The 22,314-nt window shown below is 41.9% G+C and overlaps 1 protein-coding gene across 2 annotated transcripts in view; it reads right to left on the reverse strand.

The window, feature by feature from the left end:
- LOC116093473 (melanoma-associated antigen B4-like) overlaps window positions 1-7,933 on the reverse strand; it is a 10,536-nt gene extending 2,603 nt beyond the window's left edge. The window contains exon 1 of one of the 2 annotated variants that reach the window (XM_031374929.1): window positions 7,841-7,933. The gene's annotated coding sequence lies outside the window, so the exon portion shown is untranslated. The remainder of the gene's footprint in view (window positions 1-7,840) is intronic. The other variant, XM_031374920.1, reaches the window with a different exon arrangement.
- Between the last annotated feature and the right edge of the window lie 14,381 nt (window positions 7,934-22,314).

A 22,314-nucleotide genomic window follows, 5' to 3' on the forward strand; every position in this document is an offset into this window, starting at 1 on the left:
TTTCTAACAGTGCATGACAGTTTTGGAGAGAGGATTTAACTCTTTCATTATTTACTTGTATTTAATTACAATACAAGTACTTACTTACTTTCATGTACTTACTTGTATTTAATTAAAACCTGTGCTTTTACCACCCTGAGACTTCAACCTAGGGGTTTCAGGACTACTAAAGAAACATTACTACCCAGCTATACAACCTGTTTATCCCTCTCTTTCTGATTTTAAAAGTAATTTAGGAGAATCTAAAAGCCTCTGGATATGATTCCTTCTGACCTCCATTTGCTAGAGGGCCACCTTAAACCTCCAGGTACCTCCCTCATATGGCTCACTCTGATTCCCAAATGCTCAGCTTGGCTACTCTAAGGATCACAGCATTAATGCTCCCACTGATTCGCAAGCAGTGGCCTTAGCTACTTTAAACGTCCAAGTCTCTCACATTTATGGAACCCTCTGACTCTCATGTGCTGGGCATGGCTACCCTAAGCTTCATAGTGCCTCCAATCTCATGGCATCACCAGTTTACCCTTAGACTCCCAAGTGCTGGGCCCTCCAACCCCTAACTGCTGGACATTGTAGTTGTAAATGCCAGGCTACCTCCCTCTTATGGATCTGACTCCAAAGACCTGGGAAATACTACAGTAACCTTTTCCTTATATCCTGCTTAAGACTCCCTCTGTCAGCCACATTTTGGGCATGGTTACACTAAACCTCATGGTTCCTCCCTTTAAGGCTTCCTCTGAATCCCAGGTTCTGGCCATGCTAACTTAAGGTTCATAGTAAGTCCCTCTTAGGGTTTCCTCTGACTACTACATGCAAGGCATGGCTACCCTAAGTTTCATGGTATCTCCTGCTTACCCTCTGACTCCCAAGCACTGGAACTGACTATCTGAAATTATACTTCCTCGGATACTTACCTGCTGGGCAAGGCTACCCTGAATCTCCTGGTAAGTCCCTCTCTGGCTCCCTCTGAATAGTACATTCTGGGCATGGCTCTCCTAAGCCTCGTAGTACCTTCCCCTTAAGCTTCCTTTTGACTCTCAAGTGCTAGGCATGCCTACACTAAATCTCATGGCATCTACAATTTATCTTCTGACTCCCAAGTGCGGGGCACAAAGACCTGAAATCATGCTTCCTCAGACCCCCACATGGTGGGCAAAGCGGCTGTAAACTCATACCACCTCCCTCTTATGGATCTCCCTGAGTGTCCCATGCTGGGCATGGTTAACCACAGATGTGGAACCTCCCTCTTAAGGTTCCCTCTGAATTCCACCTGCTGGGCATGGCATTCTTAAGCCTCATAGTACCTCCCATTAAAGGTTCCCCCTGACTCCTAAATAGTAGGTGTGGCCACCCTAAGTTTTATGGATTCTCCTGCTTACACCCTGTCTCCCAAGCACTCAGCATGGCTGCCTGATTTATGTTTTCCTGGACCCCTATCTGCTGGGCCAGGCTACCCTGCTTCCCATGCTGTCCCGCTATGGCTCCCTCCGAGTTCCACCTACTGGGCATAGCTAGCTACCGTAAGCCACATAGTACCTCCTTCCTAAGGTTTCCTCCATCTCCCAAGTGCGAGGCATGGCTACTATAAATCCCATAAGATCTCTTGCTCATACCCTGACTCCTAAGGGCTGGGCATGGTTACTAGAAACCTCCTGGTACCTCCCAGCTATGGCTCCCTCTGACTGCCACATGCTGTGCTACCCTAAGTGTCATGGTCCCTTCCTCTCATATCTTCTGAAACCTACTTGCTCAGTTTGGCTAAAATAAGTCAGTCTCTCTCTCTCTCTCTCTCTCTCTCTCTCTCTCTCTCTCTCTCTCTGCCTCTGTCTCGCTCTCTCTGTCTCTGTCTCTCTTCTCTCTCTCTGTCTCTTTCTCTCTGTCTCTTTCTCTCTGCCTCTCTCTCTCTGTTTCTCTCTATCTCTTTCTCTCTGCCTTTCTCTGTCTCTGTCTATCTCTCTGCCTCTCTCTCTGTCTCTGTCTCTTTCTCTCTCTCTGTCTCTCTTTGTCTCTGTCTCTTTTTTGGCTCTCTGTTTCTCTCTTCTCTCTGTCTGTCTCTTCTCTCTCTGTCTCTCTGTCTCTGGCTTTTTCTGTTGCTCTCTTCTCTCTCTGTCTCTTCTCTCTCTTCTCTCTGTCTCTTTCTCTCTATCTCTTTCTCCGTCTCTCTCTCCTCTCTCTCTGTCTCTGTCTCTTTTTCTGTCTCTCTGTCTCTGTCTCTCTCTGTCTCTGTATCTTTCTCTGTCTGTCTCTCTGTCTCTTTCTGTCTCTCTCTCTTCTCTCTCTGTCTCTTTCTTCTCTCTTTCTGTATCTCTGTCTCTCTCTGTCTCTCTCTTCTCTCTCTGTCTCTCTGTATCTTTCTCTCTGTCTCTGTCTCTGTCTATCTCTTTCTCTGTCTCTCTCTCTGTCTCTCTGTCTTGGTCTCTTTCTCTCTGTCTGTCTCTCTGTCTCTTTCTCTCTGTCTGTCTCTCTTCTCTGTCTTTCTCTCTGTCTCTCTCTGTCTCTTTCTCTCTGTCTCTCTCTTCTCTATCTGTCTCTCTGTGTCTCTCTACCTCTGTCTCTGTCTCTTTGACTCTGACTCTCTCTCTTCTCTGTCTGTCTGTCTCTGTCTCTTTCTTCTCTCTCTCTCTGTCTCTCTCTTCTCTCTGTCTCTTTCTCTCTCTGTCTCAGTCTCTGTCTCTGTCTTCTCTCTCTGTCTCTCTTCTCTGTCTCTCTGCCACTGTCTCTCTCTGTCTCTGTCTCTCTCTCTGCCTCTCTCTCTGTCTCTCTTTCTCTGTCTCTCTCTCTCTGTCTCTCTGTCTTGGTCTCTTTCTCTCTGTCTGTCTCTCTTCTCTCTCTCTGTCTCTTTCTCTCTCTTCTCTCTCTCTTTCTCTGTCTTTCTCTCTTCTCTCTCTCTGTCTCTGTCTCTTTCTTTCTGCCTCTCTCTGTCTCTGTCTCATTCTGTCTCATTCTCTGTCTCTCTCTTCTCTCTGTCTGTCTCTCTGTCTCTTTCTGTCTCTCTCTCTTCTCTGTCTGTCTCTGTCTCTTTCTGTCTCTCTCTTTTCTCTCTGTCTCTTTCTCTTGTCTTTCTGCCTCTGTCACTCTTTCTCTGTCTCTGTCTGTCTCTTTCTCTCTTCTCTGTCTCTTTCTGTCTCTCTTCTCTCTCTCTGTCTCTGTCTCTCTGCCTCTCTCTCTGTCTCTCTGCCTCTGTCTCTCTTTCTCTGTCTCTCTCTGTCTCTTTCTCTCTTCTCTCTCTCTTTCTCTCTGTCTGTCTCTGTCTCTCTGCCTCTCTCTGTCTCTGTCTCTTTCTCTGTCTCTCTCTGTTTCTCTCTTCTCTCTCTGTCTCTCTCTTCTCTCTCTCTTTCTCTTTCTCTCTCTTCTCTCTCTCTTTCTCTCTGTCTGTCTCTCTGTCTCTGTCTCTTCTCTGTCTGTCTCTTTATCTCTATCTCTCTCCTCTCTCTGTCTCTCTCTGTCTCTGTCTCTTTCTCTGTCTCTGTCTCTCTTTGTCTGTCTTTTTCTGTTGCTCTCTTCTCTCTGTCTCTCTTCTCTCTCTCTCTCTTCTGTCTCTTTCTCTCTGTCTGTTTCTCTGTTCTTTCTGTCTCTTCTCTGTCTCTTTCTCTCTATTTCTCTCTCTTCTCTCTCTGTCTCTGTCTGTCTCTCTGCCTCTGTCTCTTTCTGTCTCTCTTTGCCCTCTCCGTCTCTTTCTTTTCTCTCTCTGTTTCTCTCTCTTCTCTCTCTCTCTCTCTCTCTCTCTCTCTCTCTCTCTTCTGTCTGTCTCTCTGTTTCTGTCTCTTTCTGTTGCTCTCTTCTCTCTCTCTGTCTCTCTTTCTCTTTCTCTCTCTGTCTCTGTATCTCTCTCTGTCTGTCTCTCTTTCTCTGTCTCTCTCTGTCTCTTTCTCTCTTCTCTCTCTTTCTCTCTGTCTCTTTCTCTCTTCTCTCTTTCTCTCTGTCTGTCTCTTTCTCTCTGCCTCTCTCTGTCTCTCTGCCTCTCTCTCTGTCTGTCTCTCTGCCTCTCTCTCTGTCTCTCTCTGTTTCTCTCTTCTCTCTCTGTCTCTCTCTTCTCTCTCTCTTTCTCTTTCTCTCTTCTCTCTGTCTCTTTCTCTCTGTCTGTCTCTCTGTCTCTTTCTGTCTCTTCTCTGTCTGTCTCTTTCTCTCTATTTCTCTCTTCTCTCTCTGTCTCTTTCTCTCTGCCTCTCTCTTTGTCTCTGTCTCTCTGCCTCTCTCTCTGTGTCTCTATCTCTTTGTCTCTCTGTCTCTGTCTCTTTCTCTCTCTCTCTGTTGCTCTCTTCTCTCTCTCGTCTCTCTGTCTCTTTCTCTCTATCTCTTTCTCTGTCTCTCCTCTCTCTCTGTCTCTCTCTGTCTCTGTCTCTTTCTCTGTCTCTGTCTCTCTGTCTGTCTTTTTCTGTTGCTCTCTTCTCTCTCTGTCTCTCTCTTCTCTCTCTTTCTCTTTCTCTCTCTCTTCTGTCTCTTTCTCTCTGTCTGTCTCTCTCTGTCTCTTCTCTGTCTGTCTCTTTCTCTCTATTTCTCTCTCTTCTCTCTCTGTCTCTGTCTGTCTCTCTGCCTCTGTCTCTTTCTGTCTCTCTGTCCTCTCTCTGTCTCTTTCTTTTCTCTCTCTGTTTCTCTCTCTTCTCTCTCTCTCTTCTGTCTGTCTCTCTGTCTCTGTCTCTTTCTGTTGCTCTCTTCTCTCTGTCTCTCTCTCTGTCTCTCTTTCTCTCTCTGTCTCTGTATCTCTCTCTGTCTGTCTCTGTCTCTCTCTCCTCTCTGTCTCTGTCTCTTTCTCTCTGTCTCTCTCTCTGTCTCTTTCTGTCTCTCTCTCTTCTCTCTGTCTGTCTCTGTCTCTTTCTCTGTCTCTCTCTACTCTCTGTCTCTGTCTCTCTGCCTCTGTCTCTCTTTCTCTCTCTGTCTCTCTCTGTGTCCCTCTCTCTGTCTCTCTCTTCTCTCTTTCTGTCTCTCTCTCTTCTCTCTCTCTCTCTGTCTGTCTGTCTCTGTCTCTCTCTGTTTCTCTGTCTCTGTCTCTTTCTGTCTCTCTTGTCTCTCTCTTCTCTCTTTCTGTCTCTCTGCTCCCTGACTCTCTTCTCTCTCTGTCTCTTTCTGTCTCTCTTCTCTCTGTCTCTGTCTCTTTTTGTCTGTCTCTCTGTCTCTGTCTGTCTCTCTCTTTCTCTCTGTCTCTCTCTTCTCTGTCTGTCTCTTTCTGTCTCTTCTCTCTCTGTCTCTCTCTGTCTCTCTCTGTCTCTCTCTCTCTGTCCTATCCTCTAACTCCCCAGAGCTGGGTGTAGCTACTCAAAGCAATGATTCCTTAGACCCCCAAACTATGGGTCAAGGCTATAGTAACTCTCAAGGTATGTCCCTCTTGCTAGGTACGGCTAATTTAAGTCTCCTAGTCTCTCTCCCTCTTCAGGTTCCCTCTGACCCCAAGGGCTGGAAGTGGCTGCTCTAAGTCATTATTCATCTGACCCCCACCTGCTGTGCATGGCTGCTCCAAACCTGCTGCTACCTTCCTGTTACAGCTCCTTCTGTTTCCCCTATGCTGGACCCGACTGCTCTAAATGTCCTGGTCCCCTCCTCTTCTCTCTCTCTCTCTGAATGCCACATGCTGACATGCCTATCTTAAATCTAACAGTACCTTCCTCTTCAGGTTTCCTCTGACTCCCAAGAACTAGGTATGGCTACCCTAAGTCTTACAACATCTCCAGTTTATCCTCAGACTCCCAAGTGCTTGTTGCAGCAATCTGAAATTAAGCCTCCTCAGACCTCTACTGGCTGCGCATAGCTGCCCGAAACCTCCTGCGATCCCACGCTCCTTTATGGCTCTCTCTCTCTCTGTCTCCAAAGGGCTGGGCATGGCTACTTCAAGCCTCTCCTTATATACCAGCCTGTTCCCTCTGATTTTGGGCGTAGCTACCCTGAACCCCCTGGTACCTCCCTCTTAAGGCTCCCTGATTCCCACTAACTGGCCTTGGCTACTGCAACTCTCACAGTACCTCTTCTCAAGGCTCCCTCTGACTCCTCCTGTCATGTGGTTATCTTAAGCCTCATAGTACCTCTCTCTTAAGGTTCCTCTGACTCCTCAGTGCTAGGCATGGGTAACCTAAGCCTCATGGTATCTCTTAATTATCCTCTGACTCCCGAGGGCTCGGCGAGGCTACCTGAAATTATGCTTTCTCGGACCTCCACCTGCTGGCCAGGCTACCTTAAACCTCCTGGTACCTCCTTCTGACTGTCAAAGCCTCCCTCTTCAGGCTCCTTTCGACTCTCACAGGTTGGTCTCAGGAGCCCTAAACCTTAAGTGTATCTTCTTCTATGCCTCCTACTCCCAGGAGTTGGGTGTGGCTATCCTAAACTGCCTGGTGCTCCCATTCTAAGGCTCCCGCTGACTCCCATGTGTCAGAGTGGCTACCCTGGACCCCCTGGTACCTCCCTCTTTTGGCTCTCTGAGTCCCACGAACTGGGTGTGGTTACCATAAATCTCATGGTACCTCCTCTTAAGGCTCCCTCCCACTCCCACCTGTTGGGCTTGGCTGCCTTTTTTTTAAAAAAAATATTTTTTTCTTTTTTGGATATTTTCTTTATTTACATTTCAAATATTATCCCCTTTTCTAGGTCTCCGCCCCCGAAACCTCCTATCCCATTGCTCCTCCCCCTGCCTCTATGAGGGTGCTCCCCCACCCACTCACCCACTCCGTCCTTCCTGCTCTGGCATTCCTCTACACTGGAGCATCGAACCCCCTCAGGCCTCAAGCCATTAGGCATGGCTACCCTAAGTCTCATGACATCTCCGGTTTATTCTCGGACTCCCAAGTGCTTGTTGCAGCAATCTGAAATTAAGCCTCCTCAGACCTCGCGGACTCCCACCCACTGCGCGCACCCACTGCGCGCACCCACTGAGCGCACCCACTGAGCGTTGCTATTAACCTAAACTTCCTAGTACCTCCATCTGACTCTCAAGAGCTGGGTGTGACTACCCTAAACTTCCTGGTTCCTCCCTCTTCAGGCTCCCTCCAAATCCCTAGTGTTTTGCTTCTCAGGATGCTACCCTCAACTTCAGGGTAACTCTTTCTAAGTATCCTCCCACTCCCGCGGCCTGGGAGTGGCTACCCTTAACCTCAGGGTACCTCCCTCTAAGTGTCCCTCCCACTCCCACGGGCTGGGGGTGGTTACCCTTAACCTCAGGGTACCTCCCTCTAAGTGTCCCTCCCACTGCCACGGGCTAGGGGTGGCTACCCTTAATCTCAAGGTCTCCCTGAGACTTCCCACCTCCCCGTGTTGGCCCTCACAAATCCCCTGCCTTTCAGGGCCTTCTGGAGTTTCTTATTTTTCTCAGGTGGAGGTTGCAAGAGCCATCTCAGGCATTTAGAAATAGAAAGAGAACCTGCACGGGTCAGTTCTCTCATGCCTTCCACATATTTTAAGAATTCAACTCATATTTTGGATTTAATGGTGAATGTTTTTACTCTCTGATTTACCTCATTGGTAAGAGTGGTTTTGAAAACACTTTATAAAGTTTACACTTATCATTTAAAAAAATAAAACCCTATTTTACTGGTAATTAAGTCCATTCCACCTCCTGTGGCTATGTACTTTGCCGGGGGCATTTTAGAGTCCGGTACCACTAAAACTCTTGTTTCAAAGTTCTCTTACCATTTAGAACCCACAGCTCTGCTTTAACTGTGAGCTAGGAAGCCACCATTTTCAGAATCATGGTTATCTTTTAGGACCAGAGTCCCCATCGCCTCCCAGAAACATGCCACCCGGTAAGGCAGCCCGTGCTTTTCCACGACAAGCCTACTGACCCATGGAAGACAGTAAGTGCAGCTCCTGTAGTTATTTCAGGGGTATGCACTCTTCAGTACACATACAGGGTCCTTACCTTGGCCGCAGAACTTTTTCGGTACTTGTCAGCAACAAGCGGAGAGCAGCAGACAGGGCGGGCTTCTGTGGCACGGGCACTAAGACCCAGCTCCTCCCCTCCTCACCGGAAGCAAGGGCAAACCACATCCGATCAGAGGCGGGCTCTGATGATTGACAGCAAGGCCACATTGCTGTGGTCCTCCACGCCTGTAGAGGCAGTATGCCAGAGTGTGATTTCCTCACTATACTTCCCGAAGACACCCAGTCTTCCCCGAATCCAACACTTTCCTCACTCTATTGCACACAGAGAATGCCTGAGTCTCAGAAGTACCCCCTGTAACTCATGCCTCATTCACAATGCCATACCTCCATCCCCTCCTTACACCACCAGACACCCTCGACCCTGGAAACATATATTGCATATCCTGGCCCAGCTTGTATGCAAATCTTTTATTCGGAGCTTAATTCTCAGCTTTCATGTACATTTTTGTGCTTTCCAAGAACTCCCCTCCAGCACAGAGGAAGGATTTGCAGGAGGTAAAGATTACAAGGTCGCAATTACCAATACAGTGGTTCACAACCTTCCTACGGCTGTGAACCTACTCCTAATAGATTCCCATGTTGTATTTACACCAACCATACAATTATTTTGTCATCACTTCTTAGCTGCAACGTTTGTAATGGTTAAGAATCTTAGCTTAAGCATCTGCAGGATATCTGATATGCAATCCCCATGAAAGGGTTGTTTGAGTCCCCACACTGGGGTCGTGACCCACAGGATGAGAACCACTGGTCTAGTATCTCCCAACCAGGAACAATGATCTTGGGCTCCTGCCCTATATGCACCCCAGTCCATCAGCTACAGAGGTAGCCCTCCCTTGCCTCAGTCCTTTGAGTGAGAGTCTAGATGCAAAGTTTGGCAGCTTTGTCCTGGGTCTCAGAGTGCTGTATCTTACTCTTCTCTGATTGATTTCTCTGAGCCAAGAAATACCTGATTGTGGACAGTATTTTTTTTTCCACATGTAAGAGGTTTAATTGAGAGGGCAGTAGCGGAGGGAAAGAGAGGAGGGAGAGAGAGAACCCGGACCAGTTTTAAGAGTAAGCCACAACTTCTTGAGACCTGGAGGAAGTGATCTAGGCAAACTTCACATGGTGCACAAAGCTTGAGTTATTGGGGCCTGAAAGCAGAGCTTCTCTCTCTCTCTCTCTCTCTCTCTCTCTCTCTCTCTCTCTCTCTCTCAGTTTTTTGAGACAGGGGTTTCTCTGTGTAGCCCTGGCTGTCTTGGAACTCACTCTGTAGACCAGGCTGGCCTAGAACTCAGAAATCCACCTGCCTCTGCCTCCCAAGTGCTGGGATTAAAGGCGTGTGTCACCACTGCCCGGCCATACTTTCTCTTAATAGACAATTCTTTCCATTCAACAGAGGGTCTCTCAGCTTAACTTTGGCTTTGAACGGGAACTTGCCTTGCAGAATTGGAGTCCCACCCCTTAAAACTTATTAGACTGCTTGCTGTGACACTGCAGAGAGAGATGAGGTGCAACCTAAACTTTATCTGCTGGCTCAGCAGTGTGCCTACTGGGTTCCTGGCATCTTCCCTTCCTGGGCCATGTGCTTCTACATAGAATTCCCTCCCGTCGTTACCTGAAGTGGAAGTCCAGTCATGCCTATAAGGACCCGTTGTCCATTCCTCACATTTCCAGCCAGAAAGGTGGTTGAGGGTTTTGAGGTGGCACTCTTTTTGCAACTGGTCCTCCTGTGGTTATTCTTGGTTTCTTCTCCCCCTTGTACCCATTAAAGCCAAGCCTCCTGGCCCTTACAGGGCATGGTCTCTCACTCCCAGCATCCTTCAGGAGAAAACTCGGCGTTAGCTCATCCTCAAAGCTCTGCCACGCCTAATAGCAGCTGTCAGTTCATAAAGTCTTTGATCTTAGTGTATCTTGGTCTTCTTGTGAGACTCCCAACAGTGGGAATGGGGGCTGTCTCAGACGCTTTTGACTGCTTTTGGGACCCTTTTCTTCCTAGAGGGTTGTCTTTTCCAGCCTTCATACAAGAGAAGGTGCCTGGTATTACTGGAACTTGGTATGTCACATAACATGTGGTTGACATACATGGGAAACCCAACTTCTACTGGAAGGATATGGAGGAGCGGTGGATTGGAGTATGTGGTAGGAGGGATGGACTAGGAGGAGAGGAGGGAGGGATAACTGGTCAGGATGTTATATATGAGAAATAATACACATTTTATATTTTTATTAATAATTTTATCCATTTATATTTCAATTGATATGCTCCTTCCTGGTTACCTCTCCAAACACCTCACCTCATTCCCCTTCTCCCCCTCCCCTTTTCCTTTGTGAGGGTGCTCTTCCACCCATTCACTCACTCCTGCCTCATGCCTCTAACCTCCCCTTTCAGTGGGGCATCAAGCATCCCTCCATTCCCATTGCTGTCAAATAAGGCCATCCTCTGCTACTGCAGAAAATAATACACTTTTAAAAAGAGGGAAAAATAAATAAATATTCACAAATATTTATATTAATCATATATATATTATAAATAATTCCAGTCCCATGTTTATGGTTTAAAATAATTATCACTTTATCACTCAAAAAACCCAGTTACCCTTTCCAGCCCTGGAGTACTATTTAACTCATCCTGCCTCCTTTCTTTAAAACTCATGGTGAGTGTATATTTTCAGTAATAAATCATGTAAGGGTAACATTTTTCTGCCATGCCTTAAAACTTTCCCAGAAAGTATACGTTCACTGCTAACTTCTATGGTCTCTCTCTCACATAGTAGGATTTCCCACCAGGAAACAGAAAACACAAGGCAAGGATTCAAAATTCCAAGGTGGCCTGCAAACCACCTGGCTTATAAATGTGTATGTGCATAATAAAACATCTTATAGACAGAATAACTTTTTTTTAAAATCAAGCTAGAGGAATGGAAAGTTCAGGTAAAGCTTATCTTGCATAAGTTCAATGTCTGCTTCATCTGAGCACACCTGGTCTAGACCAAACCCTCTTGCACTGTTTTGGTTTGGGCAGATGTCTTAATGAAGCCATGATGTGTGCATATTTTCAGTCATAATTCACGCAAAGGTAATATTTTCTGCATATCTTTAAAACATAAGGCAATTCACAATATAAAACAGGGATTCAAAATTATTAGGTGGTTTCCAAAACACCTTTTTTTATTATTTATATACAAACATAACTACAGCACCTGATGGACAGGATAGCTTATTCCTATTAATCCAGGAGAATAGAAAGTTCGGGGCCAAGACTAAAGTAAAGAATGATTTCAACGTCAGCCTCATTTGAGAACATCTGGCCTAGATAAAACTCCTAAAGAAAAACAACCACCCCAAAAGAAAAACTACAGAACAATATGGAAAGTGTGAAAATCTCATATTTATACCTTCATTTTATGTCAGCCTGATTTATTAGGGTTGCTTTCTAAACTTTTATTTTTAAAAAGCTGGATGGCTCAGTCAGGTTTTTTTAAACCTTTTCTTTTGAAGCTGCCTAACGTCACATAAATACACAACCCTATCATCACCAAACACATTCTTTTTTTTTTTCTATTTTCATACCTTATATTTAGCCAGAAATTTTGGATCGTACCTTTATTCATTGCACTCAAGAAGGAGAGATATGACAATTGCCAAGACTACAGGATCACCCTCGTCTGCACAGTAAGTCCTGGGGCAGTCTGCATTGCAGTGCAAAACTCTCTCTAAGGCACACAAACAAATAAGATGTGTCCACAATTATTTGCTGGTCTCATCTATCTCACTATTTTTTACTATCAGTATTTTGAGATGAGAGGGTTTACTTGTAATGATGCTGTTACATTAATAAAAAGAAAAGTGAAGGACTGCAGAGATAGTTCAGCAATTAAGAAGTGCTTACTGCTCCCACCGAGGATTCAGGTTGAATTCCAACATCCACATTACAAATGTGCAGGCAAAATACTTATATACATAAAAGTTAGAAAATATTTTTAAGGGAATAAGATAGTTAATTTTGGAGCTATTTTGGGTGTCCATGGCCTGGAAACAAGGACTTGGGTTACCGCAAATTCCATGTTCCTGTGTGGAAGAAGTTTCATGACGTTTTTAAAATGTGTTGGTAGGAACATCAGAGAGACAGGTACAGTAGCAAGATGGGAGGAACTTTCCTATACGCCCAAGAAACTATCTGCCGGTATTATTAGCTTTTGGTTAGGAGAAGTTAGGGTTCTTTCAGTTAATAGACTCCAAAAGTTTCCATCAGTCACAAGATGTTAGTTCAGACACATATGAAAGAGAGGAATCGATTGATGTTCAGGAAGAATGGAACTTGCCTAAGATAAGGTAATTCGCCTCTGGACCTGCAACATTCCAATCTCTCCATAGGATTGAAATTTTAATCAGCTAATCAGTCTCTGCAGACAGTTTGTTTTCACGAATTCATCTTTCACAGCCAGACACAGCTTCTTCTCAGGAGTTTTCATTCATGATTCCTCTTGTAAGTCAAGCATCAAAGTTTATGCATGCGGGGGCTATGTACAATTTATTAAGTAGTATACGGTCTCTTATATCTAGGAAGGGTCATTTCCTAGGATGTGATGTCTATGAGGCTGCACAGTGGGCAGGTCAGCAGTCTCCAGAAAAGGGGCAATAGCTGACAAAAGCCATTAATACAAACGTCTTAGATCATTTCAAAACTCTTTGCCATTATGTTCCAGATCTAAATTATTTTTACATCTTCTCTATGCTCTCTAACACAGCAATTAAATGGGACATAAGATTACTATACTTAAAATTAAGTAATCAAGAATTTGACCTAATGGAGTGAAGATAACAAATAAAACCAATATCTAAAATCACCAAATATTTCCATATTTTTTTTAGAAGATTGACAATACAGGTCCCCTGTATTTACAGTTATTTGTAGTCAATGAATTAACTTGCTTATATCTAAATGGTTAGGATTGGGACTTTCAAAGGAATCATTGCAGAATTCTTGTTATTATTAAAATACCAAATTGTTTAATTAACTTCTTAATTATGGCTAATTGTACTATACAACATTTTAGATACTAATTAAATCAAGAAACAACAGTAATTAATATATAAAATACCACAAATGTTGTTATTAGATATTGATTTCTTTTGTATAATTTGGATAAGAATTAATCTATGTCTTTGAGTAATTCTATCTAGAGTAAGAAGACTTATGATTTAATTTAAAAACTAGTTTTTTGTTTTATCTATATTATCCAGAATGATGAGACTATAACATAATATATATGTATATATTTATAAAAACAATGAAAAACTTGAATCTTGTTGTTGTTGTTGCTCTTGTTTTCAAGACAGGGTTTCTCTATGTTGCCCTGGCTGTCCTGGAACTCACTCTGTAGACCAGGCTGGCCTCAAACTCAGAAATCTGCCTGTCTCTGCCTCCCAAGTGCTGGGATTAAAGGCGTGCACCACCACCGCCCAGAAAAATTTGAATCTTTAAACCTTAGTTTTGAATAAGGTAGAGGTTTAGGGTAAGCAAACAAAAAGCTATGATCAAATGAAATGACATGATATTTCCATTTGTAACTTCATTAAAATCCAGACCAATATTATATTATCATTTATAAATATACCAAGTAGAATATTTGATGTCATAATTTTTTTGAAGTCTCAATACAACAATAATATTCAAGAAACATCTTTAAAGTCCACAGGAATGTGCTCTTAGATGATGTGGAAAAGTTCACTACCTCCTAAGAGTGAATTAGAAGAAGGGCTGGACAATCCTGATATTTGAATCAGAATGGAGTCATTGATATGATATGCTTTTAGTTGATGAAAATATCTTTTGTTGTCCTTTGAAGAATACTGTGTAACAAAATTTGAACTTTCCTTATCAATAGTTAAGTCTTTCACAATACTATGTGTTATTTTTATCTAATAGAGCAAATCTTATACACAGATTTAAATATTTGTTCAGCAGAATAAGTTTTACAATCACTATTAGGAATGTTTTAAGTAATTATTACTCCCTAAACAGAATACTCTTTATACTTGAGGTGGTGACTGACAATCTAAGCAACAAAAGGTTTGTCCAATGAAAAAACATTTTAAAAAATTAAAGTTTAATCATAGGTTTTAAATGACCATTTAGTGAAAAAAATACTTAGAATATTTCAATTCTTAAGAAAACGTTGCAGAAAATCAAGCATTTTATCTCAAGGTATTAAATTACCCTTTAAAAATTTTAACATATGTATTATTTTAGCTTAGGTATAACATTATTTATTTTTAAGCAATATTTTACAACACACCTTTATCTTAACATTATGATTGTTATTACAAAATTTAGAAAACAATTTTAATGAGGTAATTTCAAACAAAAGCTCAGTTAGCTGTATCTAAAACACAAAAAGCATATGGCATTTTCCATAACAGTTTTAAACATAGGTAAAGTACATTAATAGATTTTGTTTTCTTAACAAATTTTCAATTATTTTTATATTGATTTTTAAATTAAGTTATTATAACAGTAAACTTGAAATCTTTTTATTATAAAAAATATTTACTTTTTATTAGTCTTCATAAGGAATTGAAAGTAGGATAAGGCATATGTAGAGAGCAGGGTGAAGTTTGGCATTCATACTCATAATAATTTTTTAGTGAAAAAGGTATAATGTAAAATATATCACTGTAGTGTATACCACATTACAATGATCTATAAACTCTAAGATGTCTGGGAAAGCCTCAAAGTAGGTTTTCAAAATAACAATTTAAAATTCTTTAGGGGTCTCTCTTCCTCTGTCTTTCTTTATAAAATAAGAATGTTGAAAACTTCATTTGTTTATTTGTTTCTAAAGTCAATGGTGATTTTTTTTAAAAAACATATTTCTTAATATGTTTGTGTTCATATATACACTAACATAAGTTATTCTTTTAATCTTTGGAACAAAAAGTTTAGCATTTCAAGGGAGAGTAATTTGTAATAGGAAAAGCTTACACAGGAGTAGGAGTAATGATATCTTAAAGTTAATTTATACCCTTAAGTAATAGAGACCATGGTGGAGAACCATAGTTCAGATAAGGATAAAGGGGATAACATCTTGACCAGTGTTATATGATTATATACGTCTTGTCCTTAATAGTAGATTTAAACATTTTAGATTTAGTGTTATATGACCATGTACGTCTTGTCCTTAAAAGCAGATTTAAACATTTTAGATTTAAAAACTCATGTCAATTGTCCCAAAGCAAGATTTAGGAGGATTACCAATCTCAAATTTTTATCTAAGAGGTTGCATTAATTGCATATAATTTTGTCTTTTTTCTTTGTTTTTTAAAGTTTCAACTCACAATGAGCCAAAATGAAGCTGAACCTGTTTCATGGAGTTGATTGCTCAGACACAATTTACGGGACACTCAAAGTAGTTATTCCTCCTGGCTGGACCTGCTCAGGTATTTGAAACCTAGCCATAGCCCTGAACATTCAGAGCGCTAGTTTTCAACCTGTGGGTAGAAATCCCTTTGGGAAGTTGAATGACACTTTCACAGGAGTTGCCTAAGATCACAGGATAAAAAGCCCAGATATTTACAGTATGATTCATCATAACAGTAGTAAGCTTACAGTTATGAAGTAGCAATGAAAATAATTTGATGGATGGAGATTACCACAATATGAGGAACTGTATTAAAGGGTCAAGGCATTGTGAAGGTTGAGAACAACTGATTTAGAACCCAGGGCTTATAAAAACAAACCCTACACTCTGGCATTTTGCTCTGAAGCTGCAGGGGTAGGTTGCACTAGCAAGCAGTTAAACAGAAGCTAAGATAGGCTGTTAGCTGGAGGAGGTTTGCAAAGCAGGCTGGTAACAGAAACTAGGATTAAGTTAGCTGGGGTGTCTTAGTCTTGGATCTTATAATAGAACTTGGCATTTTTCATGGAATTCTCCATCAAGGAGGTTAAATTCTAGTCAAACCTGAAATAGCCTCAGCAAGAATATGAGATGAAGGACCCTCTGCATTGTCTTGAACTGTCACAAAGAACTTTAGTTTTCATAACTATTTATTTATAAACCAATGTGGCAATAGGAACATTATGTAGAAATAAACCATAACTGAATATTGACAGTTTACATGCATAATCATACATAAGATATATTTTAATAAATCATGATTTTGAATGTTACTGTTTGTCTGAATATATTTTCTATAATTCTAATTGTGAAAGAAAAACTTAATTTAGAGATCTTTAGTAAACTCATACATCTATTAACTTATATAATCTAACCTTAATAAAAATCTCACATTTAACAGTTTTATATTTTTATTTGAAGAAATCTCATGCATTTTCTGTTACATATTATATAAATTAGAATTTGTTTTGGAAGGAAAGTTTTATCAAAATCTATGTATATAACATTAAAGATTTATGAAACATTTAATATTCACAAAGGTATAGTTTTAATATATGTTGAGATGTTAGCATACTCGAATTTATAAAATAGTGGGTACTTACACATATGACATGATAAATCTTACTATATGATCAACTTACTGTATTATAAAATATTTATTTGTTTAATTTCATTATTTTGATTATATTTCAAATGTTATCCCCTTTCATGATACCCCCTTCATGAAATCCTTACCCCATCCCCTATGGCTCTAAGAGGGTGCATCTCCACCCACTCACTCACTCCTACCTCACTGCTCTAGCATCTCCCTTCTCTTGGGCATCAAACTTCAATAGGACCAAGTGTATCCCCTCCCACTGAGGCCAGATAAGGCAATCCTATGATACATATATAGTGGAAACCATGGACTGCCCATGTATGCTATTTGGTTGGTGGTTTAGTCCCTGGGAGCTCTGGGAGGGGGTGAGGAATCTGCTTAGCTGATTTATTGTTCTTTCTATGGGATTGCAATCTCCTTCAGTTCCTTAAGTCCTTCCCCTAACTCTTCCATTGGGGTCCCCATGCTCAGTCTGATGGTTGGCTGTGAGTCTTTGTTGTCTTAGGCGGGTGCTGGCAGTGGGCAGCCCTGCCAGTCTCCTGTCTACATGTATATATTGGTATCAGCAATAGTATTGGGGTTTAGTGTCTCCACCTGGGGTAGATTAGATGCTCCAGACCCCCTCCGACATCCAGAGACAGGCTGACTCCCAGGAGGTCTGTCATAACCTGAGTCAAAGGTGAGACCCTAGCCCCAATACCTTCCCTAGCTGGGACCCCCATGGATCCCTGCAGAGCAGAAGTTATCTACCTTACTAGAGACATATCTTCCTTCAAGTCTGCAACTCCACCTGGGGCAGATTGGGCACTCCAGACCTGCTCCCACACCCATCATAAAATATTTAAATTTTAATATGCATATACATTTTAATTGTGCATGTCAAAAGAATAATTTTAGCATGTAACAAAACTGAATTTAAAAAGAGAACTGAAGTCACCAGAGTGTGTTAAAAAATTTTTGACACAAATAACATATGAAAACAACCAAAAATATAAAAAAAAATTACCATAGACTTAAGAAAAAATGAGTTAAGTTAGAAAGTTTATCCTATTTCTTTAATAAGTGAGAAAGGCTTAGTAACACAAAAGATCAAAAAGTGAAGTTTATCCTATAAACAAGGTCATTTCTCTCTCTTATTCTCTGTCTCTAAAGTTCTTAGGGAGGGAATTTTTATTGTGTCCCAGACTAATTTTGAGGAGTTAATCTGAGGTCACAACTCATACCAAGTCATATCTGGTAACAATTCCACAAAATAGTCAAATTAAAAGTAGAAAGCAGACCACGAATTAATGTGGTCATACTGAGAAACAGAGCAGGATAAAGAGATCCAGTAAATCCCTCAAGTCCATCTTTAGAGTTCTAAAGTGAGATAAAAATTGAAATAGAGGATAAAAATGTAAGCAGGCTTAGATTTTTTTTAAAAAATCTATTTTTAATAAGGGTTCTTAAACACTTTGTCCCCTCTTCTAGCCCACCACACAGAAGTAGGGGAAAAAGATGGTAATAGGACAAGGGGATATGGACCTGTTTAGAAGTAGTTCTTTGGGGTGATTCCAATCTCCATTTGTCAGGATAGCAGTAGTCCAGTTCAGTGGTGTCAGGACACCAAATAATCAGTAGCAGTTGCACCAGGCAGCAGAGACAGCCAGGCCTCTCACGAATTGGCATGAGTCACCAGGAGTTACCTTAATAAGGCATGATGCCAGGAGAAGTTCTCTGCTGTGCCTCTCTCAGCAAAGGGAAGATCAGCAAAGACTCAAGGTCAAGAAAGCATTGCAAGGCAAGCTATGCATGTGCCCCATCAGTGTCCATTGGGTCCTATTTATACCCTTTCCAAACATCACATGTCCTCCCAAGGGTCTTGCCTCAGCAAAACACCATGTGAGTCTGCCTCAGAAAACACCATAAGATTCTTCCCCAACAAAATACCATGTAAGTCTGCATCACATGACACAACCAGCAACTTACACTTCAACCAAGTATGTGCAGATCCATGCATTCCTGGTCAAGGTACAGTTAAACATACCATTGACTCAACATTATCTGGGTTTTAATCTCATTATGTAAGGTGGTTTGAGAAGCTGTTAGAATTGTTTGAATTCTCTTGCAAGGAGACAAATTCCTCCTCTAATTTGTGCCCTTCTTTTCCCCAGAATGAGATTCCTGGGAAAATACCATTATGCTTATGGATATATCCCATTCTTTGATATGTCCCTTTAGAATCTTTATATCTGCCAGACTAGTTACACAAAGAAGAGAGAGGTTTTATGAAGATACTCCCCAGAAAAGCCATGTGCCATTTACATATAGTCCAGTAGCAGACTATGGATGAGTCTAGGAAATGTCTGTTTTTTGTTAGTGACACTCAAACATTTAGTGGGTTTCATGTTAGAAAAACTGAAGTCAAGGAATAAAGAACCCATGTATAATAGGATCCATCAGACACATGCCAGACACGGAAACTCCCTAACAATTGAGGTGGGTCTCAGCATAAATCCCCAGGAATATTGGGGTGGGGTACAAACTAGCTTCATTTGGTTATATTTTACAGCCTGAGGGGTTCCCCTAAGCTGTAGGGACTTCCACTCAGGGAGACATTGGGCTTTAAGACTGAAAGGAAATTTAGGACTCATTTGTATTATAAAGATATTTTAAGCAGGAGACTTAAAAATGGTAAGATGCTCAAGGAGACCTCTAAGATACATGACTTAAAGAAGCAAGGGCAGAGAAAAATGAGTAGGGAGCTATTTTAGAATTTATATTCAGTTTTGATATAAACTCTAAAAAAGCTTTTATTTTTTTATTTGGGCATTTTATTTTAAGGCTTTTAAAAATAACTAATTACCAATTGTTTCAGTTAGTTTTGTTAACAAGCATTTTACATTTTAATTAAAAGGCTGCCTGTTTGTGATTTTTTTTTTAAACCTCTACACTGGAATTTTCAGTGGTCAAGATAAACACTTTGGAGGATCTTTAGATCTTTCCTTTTCTTCAAATACTTGTAGGTTAATAATTATCACACATAAAGCCAGCTAGAGTACCTGGTGTGTGTGTGTGTGTGTGTGTGTGTGTGTGTGTGTGTGTGTGTATGTGTGTGTTGAGAGGAGGAGGGGGAGGGAGAGGAGGAGAGGGAGAGGAAGAGCGAGAGAGGGAGAGGAAGTGGAAGAAGGAGAGGGAGTGGGAGAGAGGGAGAGAACACCAGAGAGACCATGGGAGTAGTGTCAGCTCTGTCTACTAACAACATTTTCAAAATGTGCTAGTTCTGAAACTGGACTGGACTGCAAGTTCTACATTTATAGCTCGGTAGACCCTGTTCTCTATAAGAGATGGAAATTGTGTAATGAATGGAAAGCACATAAAATTACGACTGCCACATATTAGATTTTTATATAAAACTTTCCTCCTCTGCTACCTAATGCCTGCAATTTTTAAACATTATTTTTCTATCCTTAATCAAGACATAAGGAAGATAGGTGTAGAGTCATTTGGCATCTCTCCTTTAAAGTTAATCATTTTGATAATGAAAAAAAGATACACTTTTCTGTCTCTGTGATTCTAAAGTATATGGTCACATTAGAACCTACCCAGGTTCTCTGACTTGCATCCCGGTAAAAAGTCCTCCCCTCTTTGAGTGTATTTTAAGTAAAGATGTTTGGCTGCCTTTATACACATGTGGAAGATAGAACTTGGCTTAATGTTTTAATTAATCCCCAGCTTATATTTTGAGACAGGGCTCCTCACTAAGTTTGGAGCTCACTGATTTGGATAAGTGGACTAGCCGGCAAGCCAAAGGGAACGCCCTATCTCTCTATGCAACATGAATCTCCAAGAGCCCACCACAGCACCTGCTTTTGAAAATGAGAGCTTATGGATTGACCTCTGGTACTCATGCTTGGGCCATGAGAATTTTATCAAATAAGCCATCTCCATACCTGTGCTCCCTTCCTTCTGGACATTAAAGCATGTTCTCTACATGAAGTATATGTCTCCCTGAGACCTAGCAGAAGCAAGTACAGAAAGATACTGCTTGGCTACATAGCACCAAGAAATTTGTGAAAACTACATCAAGGCTTTATGGTTGGCTGTTCATCATAGGACAACAAAAGAATGTCCTCCACCCAAAGTATGAACGGTCCTAATAGTCGCAATTCAGGTGCTGTGAGACGCAACCCTAGAACTGTCAGTTCACCTAAGGGGAGGAGATAAGCATCTCTGTCATTACCTTGGGTTCCAAACGATGACAGTAGAGGCTTCTGTATAGCACTCACTGCAATGAAATAAATTTCCACACATTCATATTCATATCAACCTGACCCAACTCCTGACACAGCCTGGCAATCTTCTCTCATGCTGAGGCTGGACAAAGTAAATCAACAGCAGAAAAGACTCCCAAGAGCTGGCAAGAGTCAGTGACACACCTACCCACACTGTTAGTGTGGGGTAAATGGACTGTGTCATCAGACAGAAAAACTGGTAAGGTTGAGTGAGCCCAAACCCAGTGAAACTCAGAATTGAGTATGGTAGGAGTGGGACTAGCTCCCTGCCCAACTCTACCTGCTCTGGAACATGTAACCATGACACCTGGGTGAAAGGACCATGACAGTCACTCATGGATCAGAGAAAACACTTGGAGTCCTTCCCCATGCTAATAGAATATCACTAGCATCTCAAACTGAGCCAATGGGAAACACTTACCCCTCAATCCCACCCTATTCTTCAAATGTTTATAAAGTTCTTATCCACATGGAATAATGTGCACTGCGAGTGGCTGTTTTACTGAGTTGGAGCACTTTGTGGAAGACTTTTCTCCCCCAAAGCATTCATCACTGGACCTTAGACCCACCTGGCAGGCTGGGCTCATGCCTGTTGTCCCTGCTGTCCTGCTACTGCAGTCACCATCCCATTGCTACTGCTGCCAGAGCCAGCCACCATCCCTGTGCTGACATTGGTACTGCCACAGTAGCCAACAAGACCTGGGATCCCAGCTACTGACCTTGTGCAGGCTTCCCTTCTGAGAGCTATAACACTTTGGTCATTTCCAACCGGACCAGAGACTCACAGTTTCACTAAGGACAAGTTAGGAGTCCCACAAAAACACCAAGTTTAACATCCATAATAACAATATACAGAGGACCGAGTGCAGGCCAACCTCATGCTTACCACTTCTTTTTCTGTGAGCTCATGTGAGCTTAGTTGATTCAGTGGGTCACGTGCTTCCGGCGTCCTCTACCCCATCTGACTCTACAATCCTTCCTCCCCCTAGTCCTTGGGGTTCTCCAATTTCTGAAGGAAGGAGACCTCCAATTTAGCCTCTCTCTGCAGAGTGTCTGCCTGTGGATCTCTGTACCTGCTCACATATGCTACCAGAGGAAGCTAATGTGATGTCTGGACATGCCAGTGGTGAGAAGCTATGCTACAGGCTACAGAAAGAAAAACATAGAGACCAACTCAGCCATAAAATATTTGACCTACAATTTGTCCTGCCTGCAAGATGTGCTGGGGCAACAGAGGTACAGAATGTGTGGGTGGCCAACCAATGTTTGGTTTAACTTGAGGCATGTGTAATGAGAAGGAGCATATGCCCTACACTGCCGGTATGGCCAGGAACCAGAGGCTGGTAGCTCAGAGACATAGGGAAGAACCAAACATAACAGAGAAAAACTTCAATGAAACAGTTCCTAATGATATTCTGCTATACTCTGACTTCATGACCTATGGCCTCATTTTAACAGTCTCCACTCTCAGATACTCCCTAGGGAGAAGTGAAATGTGCCTTGCTGTCCTCAACTACCCAAGCACTCCCAAGGTGAATGTCAGCCAAAGAAATATGTGTGTAGGGAGTTATCAGGTTCCTGGTACAAGCTAGAAACCTAGCCTCTGCTGACCTGAGACAGAACACACTTCATTGTTCTAGGAGGCCTTGTGATGCCTGAGGAGGAAAAGAACATGATTCAATCACACCATGCCTCT

This window comes from Mastomys coucha, chromosome X (genome assembly GCF_008632895.1).
Source record: "Mastomys coucha isolate ucsf_1 chromosome X, UCSF_Mcou_1, whole genome shotgun sequence".
Classification (NCBI taxonomy): domain Eukaryota; kingdom Metazoa; phylum Chordata; class Mammalia; order Rodentia; family Muridae; genus Mastomys; species Mastomys coucha.